We start from the raw sequence: 20,492 nt of genomic DNA on the forward strand, positions 1-20,492 counted from the left end.
GCACACTCTTGGCATAATCTAAACCAGCTTTATTAAAGGAATTCCCACATATGCTGAGCACTTGTTGTCTGCTTTTCCTTTACTCTGCGGTCAAACTCGTCCCAAACCATATCAATTGGGTTGAGTTAAAAAGAAAAACGTATTATTATTTAACCTTTATTTAACCAGGTAGGCCAGGTGAGAACAAGTTCTCATTTACAACTGCGACCTGGCCAAGATAAAGCAAAGCAGTGCGACAAAAACAACAACACAGAGTTACACATCGGATAAACAAGTGTACAGTCAATAACATAATAGAAAAGTCAATGTACATTGTATGCAAATGTAGTAAGATTAGGGAGGTAAGGCAATAAATAGGCCATAGAGGCGAAATAGTTACAATTTAGCATTGATAGATGTGCAGATGATGATGTGCAAGTAGAGATACTGGGGTGCAAAAGAGCAACAATAAAATAGCAATATGGGGATGAGGTAGTTGGTGGGCTATTTACAGATGGGCTGTGTACAGGTATAGGGATCAGTAAGCTGCTCTGACAGCTGAGGCTTAAAGTTAGAGCGGGAGATATAAGTCTCCAGCTTCAGTGATTTTTGCAATTCATTCCAGTCATTGGCAGCAGAGAACTGGAAGGAAAGGTGGCCAAAGTAGGTGTTGGCTTTGGGGATGACCAGTGAAATATACTTAATGGAGCACGTGCTACGGGTGGGTGTTGCAATGGTGACCAGTGAGCTGAGATAAGGCGGGGCATTACCTAGCAAAGATGACCTGGAGCTAGTGGGTTTGGCGACGGATATGTAGCGAGGGCCAGCCAACGAGAGCATACAGGTCGCAGTGGTGGGTAGTATATGGGGCTTTGGTGAAAAAAACGGATGGCACTGTGATAGACTACATCCAATTTGCTGAGTAGAGTGCTGGAGGCTATTTTGTAAATGACATCGCCGAAGTCCAGGATTGTCAGGATAGTCAGTTTTACGAGGGTATGTTTGACAGCATGAGTGAAGGAGGCTTTGTTGCATAATAGGAAGCCAATTCTAGATTTAATTTTGGATTGGAGATGCTTAATGTGAGTCTGGAAGAAGAGTTTACAGTCTAACCAGACACCTAGCTATTTGTAGTTGTCCACATATTCTAAGTCAGAACTTGTGATGCTAGTCGGGCGGGCGGGTGCAGGCAGCAATCAGTTGAAGAGCATGCATTTAATTTTACTAGCATTTAAAAGCAGTTGGTGGCCATGGAAGGAGGGTTATATGGCATTGAAGCTCGTTTGGAGGTTTGTTAACACAGTGTCCAAAGAAGCGCCAGTTGTACACAGAATGGTGTTGTCTGCGTGTATCAGAGAATCACCAGCAGCAAGAGCGACGTCATTGATATATACAGAGAAAAGAGTCGGCCCAAGAACTGAACACTGTGGCACCCCCATAGAGACTGCCAGAGGTCCGGACAACAGACCTTCCGATTTGACACACTGAACTCTCTCTGCGAAGTAGCTGGTGAACCAGATGATGCAGTCATTTGAGAAACCAAGACTATTGAGTCTGCCGATAAGAATGCGGTGATTGACAGAGTCGAAAGCCTTGGCCAGGTCGATGAAGACTGCTGCACAGTACTGTCTTTTATCGATGGCGGTTATGATATTGTTTAGGACCTTGAACGTGGCTGAGGTTCACCCATGACCAGCTCGGAAACCAGATTGCATAGTGGAGAAGGTACAGTGGGATTCGAAATGGTCGGTGATCTGTTTGTTAACGTGACTTTTAAAGATTTTTAGAAAGGCAGGGCAGGATGGATATAGGTCTATAACAGATTGGGTCTAGCGTGTCTCCTCCTTTTAAGAGGGGGATGACCGCGGCAGCTTTCCAATTTTTAGGAATCTGAGAAGATATGAAAGAAAGATTGAACAGGTTAGTAATAGGGTTTGCAACATTTTCGGCAGATCATTTTAGAAAGAGAGGGTCCAGATTGTCTAGCCCAGCTGATTTGTAGGGATCCAGATTTTGCAGCTCTTTCAGACCATCAGCTGTCTGGATTTGGGTGAAGGAAAAGTGGGGTGGGCTTGGGCAAGTTTCTGCAGTGGGTACAGAGTTGTTGGCCGGGGTAGGGGTAGCTAGGTGGAAAGCATAGCCAGCCGTAGAAAAATGCTTATTGAAATGATTGATTATCGTAGATTTATCGGTGGTGACAGTGTTTCCTAGCCTCAGTGCAGTGGGCAGCTGGGATGAGGTGCACTCATTCTCCATGGACTTAACAGTGTCCCAAAACTTTTGGAAATTAGTGCTACAGGATGCAAATTTCTGTTTGAAAAAGCTAGCCTTAGCTTTCCTAACTGACTGAGTATATTGGTTCCTGACTTCCCTGAAAAGTTGCATATCACGGGGGCTATTCGATGCTAATGCAGTACGCCACAGTATGCTTTTGTGCTAGTCAAGGGCAGTCAAGTCTGGGGTGAACCAAGGCTATATCTGGTCTTAGTTCTACATTTTTTGAATGGGGCATGCTTATCTCAGTTGGTGAGGAAATAACTTTTAAAGAGCAACCAGGCATCCTCTACAGACAGGATGAGGGCAATTTCCTTCCAGGATACCCGGGCCAGGCCGATTAGAAAGGCCTGCTCGCTGAAGTGTTGTAGGGAGCATTTGACAGTGATGAGGGGTGGTCGTTTGACCGCGGACCCATTGTGGACGCAGGCAATGAGACAGTGATCCCTGAGATCCTGGTTGAAAATAGCATAGGTTTATTTAGAGGGCAAGTTGGTCAGGATGATCTAAGAGGGTACCCATAGTTACAGATTTAGGGTTGTACCTGGTAGGTTTCTTGATAATTTGTGTGAGATTGAGGTCATCTATCTTAGATGGGGGGCAATCAATCCACATATGGTGTCCAGGGCACAGCTGGGGGCTGAGGGGGGTCTATAACAAGCGGCAACGGTGAAAGACTTATTTCTGGAGGTGGATTTTTAAAAGTAGAAGCTCGAATTGTTTTGGCACAGATCTGAATAGTATGACAGAACTCTGCAGGCTATCTCTGCAGTAGATTGCAACTCCGCCCCCTTTGGCAGTTCTATCTTGTTGGAAAATGTTGTAGTTGGGGATGGAAATTTCTGAATTTTTGGTGGCTTTCCTAAGCCAGGATTCAGACACGGCTAGTACATCAGGGTTGGCAGAGTGTGCTAAAGCAGTGAATAAAACAAACTTAGGGAGGAGTTTTCTGATGTTAACATGCATGAAACCAAGGCTTTTACGGTTACAGAAGTCAACCAATGAGAGCGCCCGGGGAATAGGTGTGGTGCTGGGTACTACAGGGCCTGGGTTAACCTCTACATCACCCGAGGAACAACGGAGGATTAGAGTACGGCTAAAGGCTAGAGGAAAAGGTTATCTTGCTTTGGGAACAGAGAATTAAAGGAGCAGATTTCTGGGCGTGGTAGAATGGATTCAGGGCATAATATACAGACAAGGGTATGGTAGGATGTGAGTACAGGGGTGGTAAACCTAGGTATTGAGTGACGATGAGAGCGGTTGCGTCTCTGGAGGCACCAGTTAAGCCAGATGAGGTCTCTGCATGTGTGGAGGGTGGGACAAAATAGCTATCTAAGGCATTTAGGGTGGGGCTGGGGAGTATACAGTGAAATAAAACAATAATAACTAACCTAAACAGCAGTAGACAAGGCATATTGACATCATGGAGAGGCATGTGTAGCCAAGTGATCATAGGGTCCAATGAGCAGCAATTGGCGAGTCAGGGAGCCGTTCGGTAGTCACTACTATGCTAGGCGAGCTGGAGACACGCGATTCAAGAAGATAGCGGGCCAGGGCCAGCAGATGGGTCTTAAGCGACGTCGCAACGGAAAATCCTTTTGAATCCACTTCTGACGATTACGTCGGCAGACCAATCGTGATGGATCAGCGGGGCTCCGTGTCGGCAATAAAAGGTCCAGGCCAAATGGCAAAAGAGGTATTCTTGCCCAAGAATTAGCTGGTAGACCTCTTCGGCTAGCCGTGAGATGGGCCTAGCTCGAGGCTAGCTCAAGGCTGACTGGTGCTTGCTTCGAGACAGAGGCGTTAGCCAGGAGTAGCCACTCGGATTGCAGCTAGCTAGCTGCGATTATCCGGTGTAATTGTCCAGAGCTTGCGGTAGGAAATTGGAGATGTGGTAGAGAAAAAACAGTCCGATATGCTTTGGGTTGATATCATGTGCAGACTGGCAGGTATTGCCCGAGCTGAGGCTGGCTGGTGTTCGAGTTAATGGTGAAGACCGCTAGCAGCGGCTAACTGACTACTAGCTAGTAGCTAGTTAGCTTGCTAGCTACTGATGGGGGTTCCGGGTCTAAGGTATAAAAATAGCAGATCCGTACCACATTGGTTGAGGCAGGTTGCAGGAGAGTATATTCAGTCCCTAGATGGAAAGTGAGATTCAAAAATATATAAAAATATGTTTTCAGCGGGACAATACACACACACGTCCGTCTGCTACGCCATATTCGATAATTGTGGAGGCCAGGTCATTTGATGCAGCACTCCATCACTCTCCTTCTCTGTCAAAAAACCCTTACACAGCCTGGAGATGTGTTGGGTCATTGTCCTGTTGAAAAACAAATGATAGTCCCACTAAGCGCAAACAAGATGGGATGGTGTATCGCTTCAGAATGCTGTGGTAGCCATGTTGGTTAAGTGTGCCTTGAATTCTAAATAAATCACAGACAGCGTCATCACCCCCACACCATCACACCTCCTCCTTCATGCTTCACGGTGGGAACCACACATGCAGAGATCATCCGTTCACCTACTCTGCACCACGGGAAAAGTTGCTTAACAAGTTACTCTAAAGATATACAGATATCTCTTACAGCAATAACAGTCAATTAATCATTATTACCTCATCAGTCTCATTCTGAACGTCGCATATTCCTTGGATCAGCAAGAACCCTATCCCTTTTGAATATTCCAGGCTTGATGGGACAGACCAGATACAACTTCAATTAGCACTGAGGTGTGAAGTGAAGGGTGTCGATGCCTTTGGGCCCAACATGTGGGCGGAGTCTTTGAAGCCCCCTCCTGCTGTTCAAAGACCGTCCACTGGCATTTTCTACAAGAAATCTGCCTCCAAAAATAAAAGCTTCCCCCAAGTGGGTGTGACACCTACTCCCTTTGCCTGCTGCACTGCTGATTGGATTCCACCTTGCGATCTGTTCACCGTCTGCCCTGGCCTGTCAAACCCTGCCCGGTAAAGGTACCCCCACCACACTCCCCTCTCTCTCCCGAGTTTTCACTCGCCTCCAGCACACATGCACTGCTGTTGGGGCGAGTGACTCTGAACTTATTATATATTTTTTTCTTGCTCCTTTTGCTATTTGCCTCATGACTCCTGCATGCTTTGTTGACTACGAACTTTCTTTACCCAACTGTGGGACAGACTATGTTTGTTCTCACACTCGGGACTCTGATTCTCTATTGGTTACACTGACGTTTGGCCTCCCATCCTATCCTAAACACCTCTCGCCAGCTTTGTATTCATGTTACCTGAGGAAATTGCAGTACAACATGATCTTGTTGCCATCTGATGCACATTCAGATGTCATAAATCAGCACTGCAGAGCTCTTCCTGTCCTACGCCATGCCTTGATTGTATTACTGTTGATGATATAAAGAAATGTGCATGTACACCCTGGCCTATCTACTGTTGCTAGCCCCAATTCTGACTTCTGCTCTGATATCACTGCAACCTTAAAGGTCCTCAATAATGTCACCATTTCCCTTGGTTCTAAGCAATGTTCTGCTGCTATTTTTATTGACTTGGCCAAGGCTTTTGATACGGTAGACCATTCCATTCTTGTGGGCCGGCCAAGGAGTATGGGTGTCTCTGACGGGTCTTTGCCCTGGTTTGCTAACTACCTCTCAACGAGTGCATGGTATAAATGTCGATGTCTCAGCCACTGCCTGTCTCCAAGGGAGTACCCCAAGGCTCAATCCTAGGCCCCACGCTCTTCTCAATTTACATCAACAACATAGCTCAGGCAGTAGAAAGCTCTCTCATTCATTTATATGCAGATGATACAGTCTTATACTCAGCTGGCCTCTCCCGGATGTTGTGTTTAATGCTCTACAACAAAGCTTTCTTAGTGTCCAACAAGCTTTCTCTATACTTAACTTTGTTCTGAATACCTTCAAAACAAAGCTCATGTTGTTTGGTAAGAAGAATACCCCTCTCCCCATAGGTGTGACTACTACCTCTGAGGGTTTAGAGCTTGAGGTAGTCACCTCATACAAGTACTTGAGAGTATGGCTAGACGGTACACTGCCCTACTGTCCTTCTTTCAGCACATATCAAAGCTGCAGGCTAAAGTTAAATCTATCGTAATCGCTCCTCTTTCACCCCAGCTGCCAAACTAACCCTGATTCAGATCACCAACCTACCCATGCTAGATTATGGACACATAATTTATAGATCGGCAGGTAAGGGTGCTCTCGAGCAGATAGATGTTCTTTACCATTCGGCCATCAGATTTGCCACCAATGATCCTTATAGGACACATCACTGCACTCTATACTCCTCTGTAAACTGGTCATCTCCGTATACCCGTTGCAAGACCCACTGATTAATGCTTATTTATAAAAGACTCTTAGGCCTCACTCCCCCCCTATCTGAGTTATCTACTGCAGCCCTCATCCTCCACATATGACACCAGTCCTGCCATTCACGTTCTGTTAAAGTTCCCCAAAGCACACACATCCCTGGGTCGCTCCTCTTTTCAGTTCGATGCAGCTAGTGACTGGAACGAGCTGCAACTAACACTCAAACTGGACAGTTTTATTTAAATCCCTTCATTCAAAGACTCAATCATGGGCACTCTTACTGACAGTTGTGGCTGCTTTGCGTGATGTTGTGTTGCTACCATGCTGTGTTGTCATGTGTTGCCGCCTTGCTATGTTATTGTCTTAGGTCTCTCTTTATGTAGTGTTGTGTTGTCCTGATGTGTGTTTTGTTCTATATTTATATTTTATTTATTTATTTTTAAACCAATCCCCCGTCCCTCCATGAGGCCTTTTGCCTTTTGGTAGACCATCATTGTAAATAAGAATTTGTTCTTAACTTCTTTGGGCTGCAAGCCCGAAGCCGGCCATAATATGAGAACAGCCACTTCAAGTGCAGGGCGCGAAATTCAAAATATATTTTTTTGAAATATTTAACTTTCACACATTAATATAGCATATGAAAGATAAACATCTTGTGAATCCAGCCAACATGTCCGATTTTTTAAATGTTTTACAGCGAAAACACCACATATATTTATGTTAGCTCACCACCAAATACAAAAAAGGACAGACATTTTTCACAGCACAGGTAGCATGCACAAAGCCAACCTAACTAACCAAGAACCAACCAAACTAAGCAAGAAACAACTTCATCAGATGACAGTCTTATAACATGTTATACAATAAATCTATGTTTTGTTCGAAAAATGTGCATATTTGAGGTATAAATCAGTTTTACATTGCAGCTACCATCACAGCTACCGTCACAAATAGGACCGAAGCAGCCAGAGTAATTACAGACACCAACGTCAAATACCTAAATACTCATCATAAAACATTTCTGAAAAATCGATGGTGTATAGCAAATTAAAGACAAACATCTTGTGAATCCAGCCAATATTTCAGTTTTTTTAAGTGTTTTACAGCGAAAACACAATATAGCATTATATTAGCTTACTACAATAGCCTACCACACTACCGCATTCATTCATCAAGGCACGTTAGCGATAGCAATAGGCACGTTAGCGATAGCGAATAAACCAGCAAAAGATATATAATTTTTGACTAACCTTGATAAGCTTCATCAGATGACAGTCCTATAACATCAGGTTATACATACACTTATGTTTTGTTCGAAAATGTGCATATTTAGAGCTGAATTCAGTGGTTATACATTGTGCTAACGTAGCCTCTTTTCCCCAGAATGTGCGGATATTTTTATGGCACTCAACTATTCTGACCAGATAACTATACATAAACGTTACTAAAAAATACATGTTGAAAAGGAAATGATAGATACACTAGTTCTTAACAAGTCCAATACAGCAAATGAAAGGTACACATCTTGTGAATCCAGCCAACATATCCGATTTTTAAAATGTTTTACAGCGAAAACAGAACACATATTTATGTTAGCTCACCACCAAATACAAAAAAGGACTGTCACGTTCCTGACCTGTTTTCCTTTGTTTTGTATTTATTTTAGTTGGTCAGGGCGTGAGTTGGGTGGGTTGTCTATGGTTGATTTTCTATGTTGGGATTTTGAGTTCGGCCTGGTATGATTCTCAATCAGAGACAGCTGTCAATCGTTGTCCCTGATTGAGAATCATACTTAGGCAGCCAGGGTTTCACTTGTGTTTTGTGGGTGTTTGTTCCTGTGGAGGTTTTGTTGCCACACAGGACGGTTTCGGTTTTGTCACGTTGGTTGTTTTTTGTATTTTCAAGTGTTTTGTTGATTTTCATTAAAAGAATGAACACTAACCACTCTCCGTTTTGGTCCCCACCTTCTGTCAGCGAGGACAGCCGTAACAGAAACACCCACCACAAGAGGACCAAGCGGAGTGGAGAAGGGCAGCGACAGCAGCAGAGACAGACAGAGGAATGGACATGGGAAGACGTCTTGAACGGCAAGGGTTGCTACACATGGGAGGAGATCCTGGCTGGAAAGGATCGCCTCCCATGGGAACAGCTGGAGGCAGCGAGGAGAGCAGAGGCAACCGGAGAGAGGAACCGGAGGTATGAGGGTACGCGGCTAGCACGGAAGCCCGAGAGGCTCACCCAAAAATTTCTTGGGGGGAGGTTAAAGGGGAGTGTGGCTAAGCCGGGTTTGATACCTGAGCCAACTCCCCGGGCTTACCGTGGAGTGAGAGGGCGTCGTACTGGTCAGACACCATGTTATGCGGTGGAGCGCACGGTGTCCTCAGTACGCGTGCTTAGCCCAGTGTGGGCTATTCCACCTTGCCGCACTGGTAGGGCAAGGTTGGGCATCGAGCCGGGTGCCATGAAGCCGGCCCAACATATCTGGCCTCCAGTATGTCTCCTTGGGCCGGCGAACATGGCACCAGCCTTACAGGTGGTGTCCCCGGTTCGCCTGCATAGCCCAGTGCGGGCTATTCCACCTCGCCGCACTGGCAGGGCTACGGGGACCATTCAACCTGGTAAGGTTGGGGAGGCTCGGTGCTCAAGAGCGCGTGTCCTCCTTCACGGTCCGGTATATCCGGCGCAACCTTCCCACCCCAGCCCAGTACCATCAGTGCCGACACCACGCACCAGGCTTCCAGTGCGTTTCCAGAGCCCTGTTCCTCCTCCACGCACTCTCCCTGTGGTGCGTGTCTCCAGCCCAGTGCCTCCAGTTCCGGCACCACGCACCAGGCCTACTGTGCGCCTCAGCAGGTCAGAGTCGGCCGTCTGCCCAACGCCGCCTGCGCTGCTTGCCTGCTCAGCGCTGCCCGAACTGTCTGCCTTCCCAGCGCTGTCTGAACTGCCTGCCTGCCCAGTGTGGTCTGACTGTCTGCCTGCCCAGCACTGCCCGTCTGTCCCGAGCCTTCAGAGCCGTCCAGCCAGGACCAGCCAGTGCCGCCCAGCCAGGACCAGCCAGAGCCGTCCGGCCAGGACCAGCCAGAGCCGTCCAGCCAGGACCAGCCAGAGCCGTCCAGCCAGGACCAGCCAGAGCCGTCCAGCCAGGACCAGCCAGAGCCAGCAAGCCAGGAGCTGCCAGCCAGCCAGGAGCTGCCGGAGCCAGCCAGCCAGGATCGGCCAGAGCCTTCCGCCAGCCAGGATCGGCCAGAGCCTTCCGCCAGCCAGGATCGGCCAGAGCCTTCCGCCAGCCAGGATCGGCCAGAGCCTTCCGCCAGCCAGGATCGGCCAGAGCCTTCCGCCAGCCAGGATCGGCCAGAGCCTTCCGCCAGCCAGGATCGGCCAGAGCCTTCCGCCAGCCAGGATCGGCCAGAGCCTTCCGCCAGCCAGGATCCGCCAGAGCCAGCCAGCCAGGATCCGCCAGAGCCAGCCAGCCAGGATCCGCCAGAGCCAGCCAGCCAGGATCCGCCAGCCAGCCAGGATCCGCTAGAGCCAGCCAGCCAGGATCCGCCCCTCAGTCCGGTGCTGCCCCTCAGTCCGGTGCTGCCCCTCAGTCCGGTGCTGCCCCTCAGTCCGGTGCTGCCCCTCAGTCTGTTACTGCCCTTTGGAATAGTGGGATTGACATGAAGGGTGGATATTGGGAGGAGGCCACGGAAGTGGGGGTTGACTATGGTGGGGTGGGGACCACGACCAGCGCCAGAGCCGCCACCGTGGACAGACGCCCACCCAGACCCTCCCCTAGACTTTGTGCTGGTGCGCCCGGAGTTCGCACCTTAAGGGGGGGGGGGGTTCTGTCACGTTCCTGACCTGTTTTCCTTTGTTTTGTATTTATTTTAGTTGGTCAGGGCGTGAGTTGGGTGGGTTGTCTATGGTTGATTTTCTATGTTGGGATTTTGTGTTCGGCCTGGTATGATTCTCAATCAGAGACAGCTGTCAATCGTTGTCCCTGATTGAGAATCATACTTAGGCAGCCAGGGTTTCACTTGTGTTTTGTGGGTGTTTGTTCCTGTGGAGGTTTTGTTGCCACACAGGACGGTTTCGGTTTTGTCACGTTGGTTGTTTTTTGTATTTTCAAGTGTTTTGTTGATTTTCATTAAAAGAATGAACACTACCCACTCTGCGTTTTGGTCCCCACCTTCTGTCAGCGAGGACAGCCGTAACAAGGACAGACATTTTTTACAGCACAGGTAGCATGCACAAAGCCAACCTAACTAACCAAGAACCAACCAAACTAACCAACAAACAACTTCATCAGATGACAGTCTTATAACATGTTATCCTTTTACAGGGGCAGCCCGACACCGGTACACTTATGACAACATCCAGCTCAAAGTGCAGGGCGCGAAATTCAAAATCAATTTTTTTAAAATATTTAACTTTCACACATTAACAAGTCCAAGACACCAGATGAAAGGTGCACATCTTGTGAATCAAGCCAACATGTCCGATTTTTAAAATGTTTTACAGGGAAGACAAAATATGTAAATCTATTAGCTAACCACGTTAGCAAAAGACACAACTTTTCTAACTCCATCAGTTTCTTACTCCATCAGGTGCTATCACATATTCGACCAAATAAAGATATAAATAGTCACTAACCAAGAAACAAATTCATCAGATGACAGTCTGATAACATATTTATTGTATAGCATATGTTTTGTTCGAAAAAATTGCATATTTCATGTATAAACCATAGTTTACATTTCAGCTACAATCCGAAATTGCACCGAAAGCAGCCATAATATTTACAGACACCAACGTCAAATAGCCAATTACTCATCATAAAACATTTCTGAAAAATACATAGTCTGCAGCAATTGAAAGACAGGCATCTTGTGATTCCAAACAATATTTCCAATTTATTAAATGTTTTACAGCGAAAACAAAATGTATCGCTATATTAGCGTAGCTACAATAGACAGAAATAATTGGGCGCCCACGGCCAGTTCACATGCACGACAGATATATGAAATAACATCATAAAATGGGTCTTACTTTTGCTGATCTTTCATCAGAATGTTGAAGAAGGTGTCCGCTGTCCAGATGAGTCGTTGTTTCGATTCAGAATGGCAAATTTCCCTCTTCAATTAGCATTGGCACTAGCCGAGTGGCATACATTTCTCCAACGTAAACACAGTCAGAGGACGGAACACGGCAAAACTCCCGAATAAAGTTTCAATAATCTGATTAAACTATATTGAAAAAACATACATTACGATGATATGGTCACATGTATCAAAAAAAATTCGAGCCGGAGATGTTAGCCGTTCGTTACCAAGGCAAAACAGAAGTCAATCCCACTTCCTTCAGAGTACCGGAAGTGGACGGTCACGTCAAAGACGTGACCGTCCACTTCTTCACTGACATCCTCTTTACACCAATAGGAAGGCGTATAGAGTGTCAGCAGACTCCTAAGTGTCAAGACCATGTAAAGGCATCAAGTTGAAAAGAGCATCGATTTCTGACATTTCACTTCCTGGTCAGGAAAAGTGCTGCAGAAGGACTTCTGTTTCACTCAGAGAAATAATTCCAACTCTTTTAGAAACTAGAAAGTGTTTTCTATCCAAAAAGAATAATAATATTCATATTGTACGAGCAAGATTTGAGTAGGAGGCCGTTTGAAATGGGCACGATTTCACTGGCTACTCAACACTTTGCCTTGCAGCCATAAGAAGATTTATACAATAAATCTATGTTTTGTTCGAAAAATTTGCATATTTCAGGTATAAATCATAGTTTACATTGCAGCTACACCGAAAGCAGCCATAATAATTAGACACCAATGTCAAATACCTAATTACTCATCATAAAACATTTCTGAAAAATACATAGTGTACAGCAAATGAAAGACAGGCATCTTGTGATTCCAGACAATATTTCCGATTTATTAAGTGTTTTACAGCGAAAACACAATATAGCGTTATATTAGCTTACCACAATAGCCAGAAAGACAAGCCATTTCCCAGCAGTAAAAGTTAGCGATCGTAACAAACCAGTAAAAGATAGGTAATTTTTGACTAAGCTTGATATTCTTCATCAGATGACAGTCCTATAACATCAGGTTATACATACACTTATGTTTTGTTCGAAAATGTGCATATTTAGAGCTGAAATCAGTGGTTATACATGCTGCTATCGTAGCTACTTTTTCCACAACGTCTAAACAGCAACGATATTTTTCTGACACACATATTCTGACCAAATAGCTATTCATAAACGTTACTAAAAAATACATGTTGTATAGGAAATGATAGATCCATTAGTTCTTAATGAAATCGCAGTGTTAGAATTCTAAAAAATAACTTCATTACGACATCCAGCTTCGGTATAGCTAGAGTACCCCAAAGTTGGGCGTCGGCGACTAGTTCACATGTACGACAGATATATGAAATAGCATCATAAAATGTTTCTTACTTTTGCTGATCTTCCATCAGAATGTTGGACAAGGTGTCCTTTGTCAAGAACAATCGTTGTTTGGATTTAGAACGTCCATTTTCCCTCTTGAATTAGCAAGCACACTAGCCAAGTGGCGCGAATCTCTCCATGTCAACAAACGGAAGAGAATGGAACACGGTAAAACTCCCGAAGAAATTTCAATAATCTGATGAAACTATATTGAAAAAACATACTTTACGATGATATGGTCACATGTATCAAATAAAATCATAGCCGGAGATATTAGTCGCCTATAACGGCAGCTAAACAGAAGGCAAACCCAAGTCCCTCTTCGCGCTCTCCAGAAAACAAGAAATGAGGGACACGTCATACAAAGAGCTTGTAGGTAAAGGTAACGTAAAGTTAATGGCGGACTGAACGAAGTTATGTAGAGCACCTCAAGATAAAACATAATATTCGAAATATCTGCTAAATAGACTAAAATATTAGCACTACATAATCTGGTGAGTGATAAACCTTCAATCTGGATAATAACACAAAACAAATCCTAAAACTAGAGACATTTATCGACAAATATTACGAAAACAGGCAACAACCAAACATGACGGAGAGTAAGACAGGGGAACCGTTTACAAAACGCAAGCGAGATTCTTCGACAGATACTGACGATTTAATATTCTCACCACCGGGAATGGTAAAGGTCGAAACCGATCTGTTAAAATCAATAAATGACAAACTGGGTTTACTTGAATTACTTAGTAAGGATATAAAAGAGTTAAAGGCAAGCCTAGAGATGAGTGATGAAAAAGCTGCGACATTGGAGAAGGAAACACACGCGCTAAAAGGGACAGTCAATAAGATTCAAACCGAAATGAATGGAATTAAAAAAGAGAACATCGTTCTGAAGGAAGCCTTACTGGAGATTCAAACTAGATCCATGAGAGAGAATTTGGTACTTACAGGTATCCAAGAAAAAGAAGGAGAAGTTCCTGAATCTATAGTTAGAGAGTTCCTCCGTACAGCGCTTCAGATTCCATGCGAAGTTGTCGACAAAATCCAACTTGAACGTGTTCACCGCTTCGGACAGAGAGGGCAGAGGTACGAACGCCCAATCGTTGCAAAATTTGCTTCATTTAAAGATAAAATAATGGTTAAAAGCCTAGGTAAAAGACTTGCTGGGACCAAAATTGGCATGAATGATCAGTTTCCGAAAGAAATTGCAGAACGGCGCAAAGTTCTGTATCCAATTTTCAAAGAAAACAGATTAAAAGCGAAACGAGTAGCTCTCGTCGTTGATAAACTCTATATTGATAACCAGTTGTTCAGAGACACAAAGACTACTCCATGGTTATTTTAAAATTTACAAAGTTCTCATAGACGAGGAAAATAAACACAATTCAAGCCCGGTTACTGATTGTAACAATACAACAAAAAATATAGCTTTTTTATAAATCTTCACATATAACTAATTGAACACACAAGCACTATTTTTACACAGTGAAGATAAAAACTAAGTAAACAGAAGGCACAGTATGTGTGGATGGTATGGTTTGTGTTTATTTTATTTTTTATCTTATTTGTTATGTTTGGAAAGTTGAGTGAGTGAGTAATGAAATGGTTGCATATCCCAGAGCCAATGTATTGCTGTGAGCCGGGTATGAGAGGGCTTTCAATGTTGTTCAGATGATGGATATACTTTTATAATGAATTATACGTCTTATTTATTTATTGTCCTATCATGGAAAACTACATTTTTTTTATCTTAATAAATTATATCTAATTATTATCCTATTTTAATGGTACTGTCTATGGCCCTATACCCTAGACACCCACCTGAATGACCCAGATATTAAGGAGAAGTCCCTAACTGTTTTATGTGCTCGCTGTAAGCGGTCTAAATGCACCTAAAATGAGGTCAGAGACCAAGAGCAGCACTGCCCCCTCAAGATTCTGAGCCTGCTTGGCAGGGTTGGTCCTGCAAAGCCAAAGCCCCCTAAAGGGAGAGGAAAATATACAAGGAATTTCTCAAAGCTGCTAATGAGAACCTTGACGACCTTGTACCTAGCCGGTGGGGATTCCGGTGGGGTACCCCCACCCAGGCAGTGGCAGTGCTGGCAACACTAGCTGCAGTAACCCATGGGGAGGGGGTCACACTCGGACATTCAGAGAGGGGGTATATTATTGTGGCCCTGGCGGCACAGAATCAAGGTCGGACTGCATGGAGATGCGTGGGGACATGGTCATGACTGGTGGCCGTATTGTGGGTGTTTTTTTCAGGAATAGGGTGTACATTTGACTGCCATTATCTAGGATATGACAATGGTAAATAAATTTCAATTTTTGCTTATTTTTTTGCGCGGTCTTGCAGGCCTTCTCATGCAGCTGCAATTGCAATAGCATTTGTAAATCATGACCCATCTTGAGTTGGGCTCTGGGATGGTGCAACTGTTGAGAAAGTGAGCTTATGGTTGTGTGGGGGTAAGGGCTGAGTGTGTATGTGTGTATCCCACAACTGTTGCGAAAGAAGAAGTAAAAGATGTAAGGTACAATAGATGATGATCCACAGCTATATATAATACAAATCGAGGTGACAGCAATGGAAATGCATATGGCAATTGATTTACTTCAATTCGGTAAATGGAACTGTATGCTCTTTTCAAAGAATGGATCCCAGTCGGTTCAGGGCTATGGGATACAGGGGGTCGAGGGTGGTCTGCCGGGCATTGGGATGACAAGCCATCTCGAGATGAGGCCTTTTAGCGGGTGGAATAGTAGGGACCAATTGGAGGTTTACTTAGTAGAAATGCAAATATCATGGTACAACTATATAGACACTCAATCATTATGTTACTTTTTAATAGTACGTTTACAAAAATATATTCTGATTAAAAGAATGAAAGGTGTGTCTCATGGTAAGTGGTGAAATAAGTATAGCCAGTTACAATTGTAATGGCTTAGCAGATAATAAGAAAAGACGATCAGTATTTACCTGGCTAAAAGAGAAGGATTATAATATTTATTGTTTACAGGAAACCCATTCAACAGTTTTAGATGAAGTTTTGTGGAAAAAGAACTGGGTGGGCAAAATATATTTCTCCCATGGGCAAAGAAATTCAAAAGGGGTGATGATCTTAATTAACAATAATTTTGATCCAAATGTGCAAATTGTCCAAACAGATCCTAAAGGTAGATGGATTATTTTAAATATGTTATTGGACAATAAACAAATATGGCTTGTTAACCTATACGGTCCGAATAATGATGATCCAAGCTTCTTTGAAAATATATATAAGAACTTATCAACTCTACAAGCAACACTAGACTCTATTATTATAATGGGAGATTTTAATACGGTCTTAAATAGCTCTATAGACCGGAAAGGAAATCACACTACAAATTATCACCCTCAGGCACTTAAGGAAATCATGAATGTCATGGATATATTGGAATTAGTGGATATATGGAGACTTAAATACCCTGATTTAGTGAGATATACATGGCGGAGGCTGAATCAAGCTAGTCGTCTTGACTACTTTCTTATTCCATTCTCTCTGGCACCAAAAGTTAAAAAAGTGTTGATAGGGGATAGAATGCGGTCGGATCATCACATAATTGGCATATATATTTCTCTTACAGAATTTCCACGTGGGCGAGGATATTGGAAATTTAATCAAAGTCTACTAGATGATAAATTGTTTAGAACTAGGACAGAAGATTTTATAACTGACTTTTTCAGACATAACATAGGTACAGCAGATCCCCTTATTGTATGGGACACTTTTAAGTGTGCCTTTAGAGGCCATGCAATTCAGTACTCATCTATAAAACAAAAGCAATTTAGATCAAAAGAGTCCATATTAACAAAGGAAATTGAAGGACTAACAGTACAGTTAGATAGCAATAAAAACGGTACCATAGAGGCACAGAATAATTTAGAGGAAAAACAAAAAGAAATGGAGGAACTTATTCAAGAAAGATCCAGTGTAATATATTATAAAAATAAAGCGAACTGGATGGAATATGGGGAAAAATGCACCAAATTCTTTTTCAATCTTCAATATAGAAATGCTACCAAAAAAAATGTATTAAAACTTGTGACAAATGATGGAGTCACGCATGATTCACCAAATGATATTTTGAAAGAGGAAGTAAAGTACTTTAAGAATATGTTTTCGTTTCAGGCTCCTCCATCTCCACTAACTGAAACTAATTGTATGGATTTTTTTCCTATTAATAATGTAAAATTAACATCTGAACAGAAAGACTCATGTGAAGGCCAAATTACAGAGGAGGAACTGCTTGTTGCAATTGGGGCCTTTAAAGATGGGAAAACTCCAGGGCTGGATGGCATACCAGTGGAAGTATACAAAACGTTTTTTGATATACTCAAAGGACCATTATTAACTTGTTTTAACCACTCCTATATAAATGGTAGATTATCAGACACACAACAAGAAGGTCTGATATCGTTATTACTGAAACAGGACCCAAGTGGTATATATAAAGATCCAGTCCAATTAAAAAATTGGAGACCTCTTACACTTCAGTGTTGTGATGCAAAAATCCTAGCAAAATGCTTGGCGCATAGAATAAAAAAAGTTTTGTCAGATATTATTCATCCTAATCAGACAGGTTTTTTACATGGACGATACATTGGAGATAATATAAGGCAAGTACTGGAAACAATAGAACACTATGAGATATCGGGGACACCAGGCCTGGTTTTCATAGCTGATTTTGAAAAGGCTTTTGATAAAGTACGACTGGAGTTTATATATAAATGCCTAGAATATTTCAATTTTGGGGAATCTCTTATAAAATGGGTTAAAATTATGTATAGTAACCCTAGGTGTAAAATAGTAAATAATGGCTACATCTCAGAAAGTTTTAAACTATCTAGAGGAGTAAAACAAGGTTGTCCACTATCGGCATATCTATTTATTATTGCCATCGAAATGTTAGCTGTTAAAATTAGATCAAACATTAATATTAAAGGATTAGAAATCCATGGCTTAAAAACTAAGGTGTCATTGTACGCTGATGATTCATGTTTTCTTTTAACCTGTTATGGCTGCAAGCTGAATATTGAAAAAACTGGAAAATGTGTGCACATTTTCAAACGGCCTCCTAAGAAACTTTTTATTTTCCAATATGCATATATTTACTACTGTTGGATAGATAACAGTCTGTAGTTTCTAAAAAGGTTTGAATTGTTTCTCTAAGTCGAACAGAAATATTTTTACAGCCATTTTCCCAGCCGAATTGAGTTTTCCAAAATGCGATGTGTCTCTTTAAGACCTTCTCTATAAAAGGCCCTTTGACTTAGGACCATAGGGACACGTCACAGGCGTTCGTCAGACTGTAATGCGGAAGTGAGAATTGAAAGGAGTCGAATATCTCGTCCATGAACTGAATAACACACCTTCTTGTGAGACCTGCGCAGTTAAAAAAAAATTCCGGGCGCGAAGGATAATTTGTTCTCGGCTTCTGGAACAAGGTAGATAACGTTGAATATGATGCCTGACTACGATATTATTTGATACATGTCACAAAATCATCCTAAAGTATGTTTTTTCAATATACTTTAATTATATTAATGCAATTTATTCTGGACTTTAGATGTGAAACGACGGAAGAATTTTTTGAAGAAACGCTTTCTAGCGCCGCAATGCTATCGTGCCTGCTAACCAAAGAGGGAAATAATTCGTTCTGGAACCCAACTAAAGACTCTACTGGACATTGGACCCCGTTACAACATTCTGATGGAATATCAAGAAAGATAAGACCCAATTTGGGATGCTTTTTCATATATATGTCGAACTGTTGTATGCTAACTCTGCTAACTGTGCTAAGCTAGCGCTTGACTAGAATCAATGCTGCCTTATGCTAGCTTATGTTGTTAGCTAATATAACGATATATTGTGTTTTCGCTGTAAAACACTTCAAAAATCGGAAATGTTGGCTTTATTCACACGATATCTGTCTTTCATTAGTTATCCACCATATGTTTTTCTGAAATGTTTTATGAGGTGTAATTAGTAGCCGACGTTGGTGTATGTATTTTCTCTGGCTACTCCCGGCTGGATTCAGACTCTAGCTATGTATTAGCATTTTTGGGTAGCATCAATGTAAAACTGATTTATAGCTAAAATATGCACTTTTTATGAACAAAACATAGATTTATTGTGTAACATGTTATATGACTGTCATCTGAGGTAGTTTTTTCTGGGCTCTTTAGGTTGGTTTTAGTTTATTTCGGTTGGCTTGTGCATGCTACTTCAATCATAATTCATACTTCATAATCATAATTCATACGTGTCTGTCCACTTTTGTATTTGGTGGTGAGCTAACATAAATATATGTGGTGTTTTCTCTGTAAAACATTTAAAAAATCGGACATGTTGGCTGGATTGACAAGATGTTTATCTTTCAAATGCTGTATTGGACTTGTTAATGTGTAAAAGTTAAATATTTTTAAAAAATAGATTTTGAATTTCGCGCCCTGCAGCTGTTGTCATTTTCGTCCGATTTCGGGCTTGCACCCCAAACAGGTTATAACCACAACTAGAGTCTCTCCAGGGCCTCATAGAGGATCTAGATACCTTTGCTATCCTCTCTGGATTAAAACCAAATTATGATAAATGTACCATATTACGTATTGGATCACTAAAAAATACACATTTTATATTGCCATGTAGTTTACCAATTAAATGGTCTGACGGAGATGTGGACATACTCGGTATAAAAATCCCAAAAGAAAGAAATGATCTCACTCCAATAAATTTTTATAGAAAGTTAGCAAAAATAGATAAGATCTTGCTACCATGGAAAGGAAAATACCTGTCTATTTGTGGAAAAATCACCCTAATTAACTCTTTAGTCATATCACAGTTTACCTATTTGCTTATGGTTTTGCCTACACCTAGTGACCTGTTTTTTAAATTATATGAACAAAAAATATTCAATTTTATTTGGAACGGCAAGCCAGATAAAATTAAAAGGGCCTATTTATATAACGAATATGAATTCGGAGGGCAGAAATTATTAAATATTAAAGCATTAGACCTCTCACTAAAGGCATCGGTCATACAAAAGTTATACTTAAATCCAAACTGGTTCTCTAGTAAACTGGTACGAATGTCTCATCCTATGTTCAAGAAGGGCCTTTTTCCCTTTATTCAGATTACACCTGCTCACTTTCGGTTGTTTGAAAAGGAAATAATCTCCAAAATATCCTTATTCTTTAAACAAGCCTTAGAAAGTTGGTTGCAATTTCAGTTTAATCCACCTGAAAGGACGGAACAAATAGTACAACAAATATTGTGGTTAAATTCAAATATAATAATTGATAAAAAAAACTGTATTTATCGAAGAAATGTTTAAAAAAGGTATAATTTTTGTGAATGATATCATAAATAGGACTGGTGGAGTTATGTCACACATGCAGCTAACACAGACATATGGAAAAGTCTGCTCTACCCAAAATTACAACC

Source organism: Salvelinus fontinalis, chromosome 14 (genome assembly GCF_029448725.1).
Source record: "Salvelinus fontinalis isolate EN_2023a chromosome 14, ASM2944872v1, whole genome shotgun sequence".
Taxonomy (NCBI): domain Eukaryota; kingdom Metazoa; phylum Chordata; class Actinopteri; order Salmoniformes; family Salmonidae; genus Salvelinus; species Salvelinus fontinalis.